We start from the raw sequence: 8,872 nt of genomic DNA on the forward strand, positions 1-8,872 counted from the left end.
TGGGGCGTTACAAAGGCAGACATCGCGTTAGCCCTGGGTGTTAATGGAATCTGCCATTATCTCCTTAGCAGATTGATCTTCGACAGGAATGAGGCACTGCCTATTCTATCAATGCAACCCTCTAACCTTGGAATCCGATATGAATCTGTTTTGGTGATGGCATTTATTTTCTGGTAATCTTTGCAGAACTAAGTTGTTCCATCCGGCTTAGGTTCTAAAACTACCGCTGAACTACAGATATTCCTAATCGGCTCAACTACGTGATTATATATACGTACATATCAAATTTAAAGTTCTGACCTTGTGAGTGAATCCTTCCATTGTCTCGCCCAACCCCTCATCTCTGGAATATACTCTGATCACATAACCTCTCCATTCACCCTTCCAGTGGTTCCCAGGGTTGTCCGTCACCCAGGCCTCATTCGCTGGCATTCCCTTAATAAATCCCAACATTCGGTGGTGTAGTGGTTAGCCCTGCTGCCTCACGGCGCCGAAGTCCCAGGTTCGATCCCGGCTCTGGGTCACTGTCCGTGTGGAGTTTGCACATTCTCCCCGTGGCTGCGTGGGTTTCGCCCCCACAACCCAAAAGATGTGGGGCACAGGGTAGCATGGTGGTTAGCATAAATGCTTCACAGCTCCAGGGTCCCAGGTTCGATTCCCGGCTGGGTCACTGTCTGTGTGGAGTCTGCACGTCCTCCCCCTGTGTGCGTGGGTTTCCTCCAGGTGCTCCGGTTTCCTCCCACAGTCCAAAGATGTGCGGGTTAGGTGGATTGGCCATGCTAAAATTGCCCGTAGTGTCCTAATAAAAGTAAGGTTAAGGGGGGGGGGGGGGTTGTTGGGTTACGGGTATAGGGTGGATACGTGGGTTTGAGTAGGGTGATCATGGCTCGGCACAACATTGAGGGCCGAAGGGCCTGTTCTGTGCTGTACTGTTCTATGTTCTATGTGCAGGGGAGGTGGATTGGCCACGCTAAATTGCCCCTTAATTGGAAAAAATGAATTGGGTACTCTAAATTTAAAAAAAGAAATTCCAACATCTTGGGCAGCATGGTGGCGCAGTGGTTAGCATTGCTGCCGCATGGCGCCGAGGTCCCAGGTTCGATCCTGGCCCTGGGTCACTGTCCGTGTGGAGTTTGCACATTCTCCCAGTGTTTGCGTGGGTTTCGCCCCCACAACCCAAAAGATGTGCAGGCTAGGTGGATTGGCCAGGCTAAATTGCCCCTTAATTGGAAAAAATTCATTGGGTACTCTAAATTTATTTATTTTTAAAATTATTATTTTAAAATTAAAATTAAAACAGTAGTGAGATGAACGATCTGTTTGTCTCTGTTTTTTGCAATAAATTTAGAGTCTACATTACTAGTCTGAAGAGATGGCCTTTACTAAAACCTTAATTCCTGCCACAATCTTTAATCTGAGTTTTCCATAATATCCTTACAGTGCAGAGGGAGGCCATTCAGCCCATCGAAAGAGCACCCTATCTAGTCCCACTAACCCGCCCTATCCCCGCAATTCCACCAACCTGCACATCTTTGGGCTCTAAGGGGCAATTGATCACGGCCAATCCACCTAACCTGCAGCTCCATGGACTGTGGGAGGAAACCGGAGCACCCGAAGGAAACCCACGCAGACACAGGGAGAACGTTCAAACTACACACAGTCACCCGAGGCTGGAATTGAACCTGGGTCCCTGGCACTTTGCGGCAGCAGTGCTAACCCCTTGATATTTCAGTACAAATCCATAGGTGCTGTTATCCCCATTCTTCACTTCGAGTTCCTGTAGCCCACTCGACTCAAGGATGAGAAAGCAGATCCCAATTCCCATCTTCAACTGACACCACACAGACCTACTTCATCACTGAAGGACAAGCAGGGTTCAGAATCTTAATCATTCCTCTCCTTCCTAGCTCTGCAACGCTGAGGGGAATTGTATTGCCCTGTCACTTGCTTGACTGAAGCCTTTGGTTTTCCTGGCCTGTTGAGTTAAGTAACAAACCATCCGGTTAATTTGTCCACTTAGACATCAGTGGAAAACCGAAAATACATTTTTTATGTTGGAAAGCTGAGCTCTTGCCTATTGTCTCCACTTGAGTTGCCAACTCTGACAGGAATTTTTGATCACCTGACCTCCCATCGCCAACAACTCAATCCTCACACTCTCACACTATTGGTTGCCTTCAAGGCCAATCGGAAAGCAAATAGGCGCTGTCACCCAATTGGATAATTTCAAATTATCTTCTCTTCCCCACACCCCCATCATCACCAATATTTTTCTAATCAACAAGACAACGTTTCAACAAAATTTTTTTAAAAATTCTTTGCCGAGAAAGACGTGGCTGTTCAACACGACCCGCTTTGAATAAGAGGCCTAAACGGGGAACACACAGCCGAGGTCGCACATGGCCCCGTTGTTCACAATGGGGAACTCCGCTCGCTGGAACTCCCCGTTGTAGCGAGAGGCCAGGACTCCATTTAAAAATGGCGTCCTGATCTCCCCCCAAAGGAATCCCCAACCTCCCCATCCCCCAGCCCAAACGCAATAGGGGAGGGTGCCACAGCCCCCCCCCCCCCCCCCCCCCCCCCCCCACACACCCCCCACACCCATGCTGGGCAACCCCAGCTTGATCACACTCACACAAAAATGCCAGCTTGGCAGTGCCACCTGGGCACTTTGGCAGTGCCAGGCCAGCACTCTGATGGCACTGCCAAGGTCCAAGGTGCCAAGCTGGCACTGCCAGGGTATCCAGGTGGCACCAGCAGTGCCAGGGCACCACCCTGCTCAAAGGGCATGCAGCTGCAGAGCCTCCAATCCCACTCGGAGACCCCCATGAGTGATTTCCATCTGGTCCCCATTTGTGACTGTACATTTCCATCAAAGTTACACATTCACTTGTCTTTCTTCCATTCAATTGGACATGACACACATATCACTCTTTACGTTAAAATTCTTTCTTAAATATTTACATTGTTTTGCTTCTTTTATACATTGGAGTGTTGAAGACCCGGACCGAGGGGTTTACACTGTTACCCACCCCTCGGTGTACATTTGCTGGTCAGACCTTACACAGTGGTCTTTCCCCATTGCGTTTTGGCGGCAGCTGCCCCAAGCTTGAGTGCGTCCCTCAGCACGTAGTCCTGGACCTTGGAATGTGCCAGTCTGCAACACTCGGTCGAGGACAATTCTTTGCGCTGGAAGATCAGCAAGTTTCGGGCAGACCAAAGAGCCTCTTTCACCGAGTTGATGACCTTCCAGCAGCAGTTGATGTTTGTCTCGGTGTGTGTCCCCGGAAACAGTCCGTAGATCACAGAGTCCTGTGTCACAGAGCTGCTCGGGGTGAACCTGGACAAATCCCACCGCATCTCTCTCCAGACCTTCTGTGCAAAGGCACATTCCACAAGGAGGTGTGTGACTGTCTCATTTCCCCCACAGCCACTCCGAGGGCAGCGTGCAACGGCGCTGAGCCTTCGGGTGTACATGAAGAATCTGACAGGGAGGGCCCTTCTCACCACCAGCCAAGCTAGGTCTTGGTGCTTGTTTGAAAGTTCTGGTGATGAGTCGTTCTGCCAGATGACTCTGACAGTCGGCTCAGGGAACCATCCAACGTCCTCTACAGTCTCCTTTTCCCTGAGGGCCTCAAGGACATTACATGCTGACCACTGCTTCATTGCCTTGTGGTCAAAGGTGTTTTCCTTCAAAACAATTTCCACGAGGGACATGTGGTATGGCATGGTCCAACTACTTAGAGCGTTCCGCGGCAATGAGGCCAGGCCCATACTTCGTAACAGCGGGGACAGGTAGAACCTCAGTACGTAGTGACACTTGGTGTTTGCGTACCCGGGGTCTACGCACAGCTTGATGCAGCTGCACACAAAAGTGGTAATCAGGATGAGGGAGGCGCTGGGTACGTTCCTCCCTCCTTTATCCATTTGTGGCGTCCAGTGCTGACCAGCGCTCACCTGAGGTCTTTGAGGCGAAGGGGTTGAATCCCAAAGCCTCAGGAACCTCGGGAATCTGCACATTCAAGTGCGGCTCACGGCCTTGCTCGAATATGCAGATTTGCCAAAAAAGTGATCCTGCCGCAGCGAGCTGCTTTTCTGGCGTAGTGTGTCTGGGGAATAGTGCCTTCTATCTAATGCCTTCTTGAAATTACACAAAAGGGTTGTTAAAAAATTGAAATGGTGGGGAGGGGTGCAGCCTAAAACATTGAGCGTAAGCATGATCCATGACCTACACAAGGCCGCAAAAAAGGCAGGCATCTTGGGAGTCCATTAATGGTTCCACGTGCTGCGTGGAGTCCCCTCCTCCCCAGGTCCCCAAGATCAACTCAGGCTTGAACTAGGGGCCGCAGGGGTGCAGGAACGAGCCTCTTAATCATTCGATCAGGCGCACAAGGAAATAATTGCGCCTGCCAATTTGGTAAATTGCAAATGTCACTCCGGAGTTCTCTCGTCGAGGACACATGAGATCTTGCAGAGGGACACGACCCTGCAATGGAAGGTACATTGTACAAGGCAGAGGTCACGGATCTTAAGGCGTTTCAGAAAAAACCTTCACAATGCCAATCTTAATTTTATCGCACTTCCCTCCTTTGCCCATCTTAAACAACACTTGCTTGCGTCCAATTTAAACAGCGACCTCCTTGGGTCGCAGGGCACCTGGAAACACGCCAGGCCTGGCCTGAGCTCCACATCTTGTCTCCTGATTATCGTTAACCTCCTATTACATTCAATCAGCACAAAATGGGTAGCCTAATTATATCTCAGCCTATGAAATATGGCTCAGGGGCTGCATTCTGAAGGAGCAAGCCGAGATTTAAATTACCATCCGTGACTGGGGATTAGAGAGGCTTCTTGAAACAGTGCAAAGCCGACAGTAGTTTATTTCTGAGTTGATGAGTGGCATTGTGATGCATCATTGGAGGTGGTTAGCATCAGGCAGCTTCTGATTTACGGTTAGTTTTCTGCACGGAAAGAAGCAAGCAAAACGGTCAGCCCTGGATGAAGGTTTAATGACTGGAGCATCTGCAGGATTCCATAATTGTTATTAAATGCATTGCTTATTATTCCAGGACAACGCATTCTGCTCCTTGCGTTAGTGTACGGTTATGTCCCTATTCAGGCGATATATCATTATTTTTAAATTATAATTATTTCGGTAATTGCAATCGTTTTGAAGAGGATATCAATCATTTCTTCACGAGGTAAGATTGGCCTTCTGCCAATGCTTTCTGTTGTCCGCTCGCAGCAAGCAGGCAGCTTCAGTCTCTCCTGAATTGATATCTTTGCCTCACACGCTGTGAATCAGATTAACGTGCCCAGGATTAATAATTACCCTTTTTCTGTTGTGTTATCAGCCGCTGGAGATCCTGCCGGATTCCAACTGCATTCTGCTTCCTCCTCTTGGCCATCTGACGATGGATGGTTTGCCAACTCTGACTGATTCTCCTGCGGGCTGGAATAAAAGGGGCTCATTAGGACCCTCGAGCCAGTTCCGCCACTCGATCAGAATGTGGCTGGTCTGTCACCCAATCCCACAGACTCACCGTTGCCCCATATTCCTTAATTTTCATAGAATTTACAGTGCAGAAGGAGGCCATTCAGCCCATCGAGTCTGCACCGGCTCTTGGAAAGAGCACCCCATCCAAGGTCAACACCTCCACCCTATCCCCATACCCCAATAACCCCACCCAACACTAAGGGCAATTTTGGTCACTAAGGGCAATTTATCATGGCCAATCCACTTAACCTGCACATCTTTGGACTGTGGGAGGAAACCGGAGCACCCGGAGGAAACCCACGCACACACGGGGAGGATGTGCAGACTCCGCACAGACAGTGACCCAAGCCGGAATCGAACCTGGGACCCTGGAGCTGTGAATGCTACCATGCTGCCCTAATGCTACCGTGCTGCCCTCTATATTTAAAACATTTTTTTTAACAGTACCCAATTCCTTTTTTGTTACCAATTTAAGGGGCAATTTAGCGTGTCCAATTCACCGACCCTGCACATGTTTTTGGGTTGTGGGGGGGGGGCGAAACCCACGCAGACAAGGGGTGAATGTGCAAACACCACACGGACAGTGACCCAGAGCCGGGATCGGATCCAGGTCCTCAGCGCCGTGAGGCAGCAGTGCTAAATACTGCACCACCGTGTTGCTCTTTACATCTATGATTAACAAAAATCTACCAAACTCCGATTTAAAATCAACAGTTGATCTTGCGTCAATTGCCTCTAATGTTTAAACTATACAACCTAGTCCTGGACTCCCCAACCCTACAGAAGCAGTTTCTCTCGATCTCCGCTCTCCATTCCCCTTGACACCTTTAAAGCTTAGAAATTATCGCCACGACTAAACTCCAGGGATATCAGTGCCAGCTAGTGTAATCTTCTCATATAATTTGTGGCCTTGTGGTAATGCCTCTACCTCTGCCAGTAAGTTCCCCACCGCTATTCACTGACATTTAGTCAGTTTTCTTGGCCGCCCTGGGGAGTTTCTCACCGGTTTAACCCACACTTGGAATTTTTTTCAGCGCTGGGGAGCTGAACTCCGAGATCGGGCCGCCATTTTGAAAGGGTGCCCCGATCTCCAAGTGAACTTGTGGGTCCCCCACACCTCCCACCCAGGGGAAATGTCACCCCCAAACACTCATGAGCACTACCCCCAACCTTCCCCAAGTGAGGACACCCCTCCATCCCTGGGAACCCCCCAAGCCCTCTTACAGCACCCAACCTTCCTGGACCCAACCTCTCAGAGGCCCTTACTTACCTGCCCTGCACTCCCCCCCATCCTTCATATCCCCATCACTATCCTTTCATGGGCATGGATCCCCATGGATCCTGACTCTTGGCAGTGCCACTCTGGCACCCTTGCACTGGCACCTGGGCAGTGCTACCCAGGCATCTTGGCAGTGCCAGGCTGGCAGTACCAAGGTGCCTGTGTTCCTGGGGGAGGGCCAGGGGACCCTGAACTATCCGTGACCACCCAGGGCCTCCAATGGCCCAGAGACACCCTGGGTGGCGTTCCGCCTGGTCGATATTCTTGTGGGTCAGTGCTGAGTGGCCTTTGGCTGCAGCCTCCCTGGACAGGCCGGTGGATCAAGGGAGGCCGGTAGATCCCGGGTAGGTAGGCCTTTGGTAGGTTTATGACCAACTTTAGCCAGTGCCATTTGCCCCCCCCCCCCCCCCCTTTTGGCCAGCGTTCCAATTCCAACGCCTCACGGGGCTTGGGTGTATCCCATGAGGCGTGGAGGCAGCCGGGTGGTCCGTGGGAGGCCTCTCCCGGGATTCACCGGCCACGTTGTACTCTCGCTCGAGCGCGACATGGCCACTGAATCGCGCCCTCTTGTGTGTGAAAACTCTAAAAAAATATCTAATTTAACCCTTGGAGCTCAAATGGTATAAAACACACCACCAGACCTGTAATTACTGAAAGTGCATGATGTCTTCAAATAATTTTTTGCCATGATCACTTTCCTCTATTTCCTCACCCCTCCCGATCTCTGTGACCTTTTTCAGCCCAACAACCTGCCGCAAACTCTACATTCCTTCAACTCTGGCCTATGGTGCACCCCCACTTCCATCGCTATGTCAAACATCCAGGTCCTAAACCCAGCAATTCCATCACAAAAACTGATTCCTCCTTTAAGTTGCTGCTTATAACCAACCTGACAAACCTGTCCTAATGTTTCCTTCGACTCATTGTCACTTTTATCCGATTAAGCTCCTGTTACTTACCTTGGGACTGTTTGACATGTGAATTGTGTCTCATGATTGCAAGCTGTAAATCTGCCAAAAATTACAATACCAGCTTTACAGAATATATTCCTTACACAACCTCGTATGAGGCAGGACTTATGTATGAAATAGTCTTTCTGCCTTTGCCTTGCAAAGTTACTTTTGAATTATGCAAATTTCAAATCCATAGCTTTCAGATTTCCTTTCTTTAAAAAATATTTTTATTCAGAGCACCGTTCACACCTATCCTCTACCCCTGTGAGGAACCCATTCATATGCGCTCTGATCAGGTGTGTCCTGTGCACCACCTTGAACTGGATCCAGCTGAACCTCGCACATGAGGAGGCGAAGTTGACCATGGGAAGAGCCTCACTCCACACCCACCCTCAAAAACCAAACCCAGTTCACCCTCCCATTTCCCCTCTATTTCATCCATCGAAGCCTGCTCCGTTGACAATATCGGCCCATAAATATCCAAAATCTCACCCCCCACCCCCCTCCCGCAACACAGCCAAGGACAGGACCCTGCCCAAGAGCGAGCACAACGGTGCCAGGAAAAATGAAGCTCCCTTAAGTCACAAGCCTGCAAGTACCTGAATACGTTCACTCTTGGGAGCTGGAACTTCTCGAAAAACTCATCCAAAGCAGCGAACCTACCCTTCAAGAAACATATCCCTCAAACTCTCCAACCCCTCCCTCTCCCATGCCCTGAACGATGAATCTAAGCGAGGCGGCACAAACCTATGGTTCCGGTAAATCGGAGACAACAGTGACATGGAGGCCAGTTTAAAATGCCACCTAAACTGATTCCAAATTCTCAAAGTGGCTATCGCCAAGAGAATCTAGCAGGGGAAAGATGGGAGTGATGCAGTAACCAGGGCCCTCAGACCTGACCCTTAGCTCAAACCCTCCCCCATAGAGTCTGGATCCTCAATTACGCCCGTACTTTATCAATATTTGCCGCACAATAGTAACATTACAGATTAGGTAATGCCGACACCACCGCCACCCCCCCCGTCTGCCTCACCCTTTACAGAAACATCCAGCGACCCCAAAGAGTCTGAACTGCCCAAACAAAAGTAGATATCAGTTTATTAACCCTGCAAAAAAATAAAAAGCCTTGGGAAGAAAGACTGG

Source organism: Scyliorhinus canicula, chromosome 24, assembly GCF_902713615.1.
Source record: "Scyliorhinus canicula chromosome 24, sScyCan1.1, whole genome shotgun sequence".
In the NCBI taxonomy this organism is placed as follows: domain Eukaryota; kingdom Metazoa; phylum Chordata; class Chondrichthyes; order Carcharhiniformes; family Scyliorhinidae; genus Scyliorhinus; species Scyliorhinus canicula.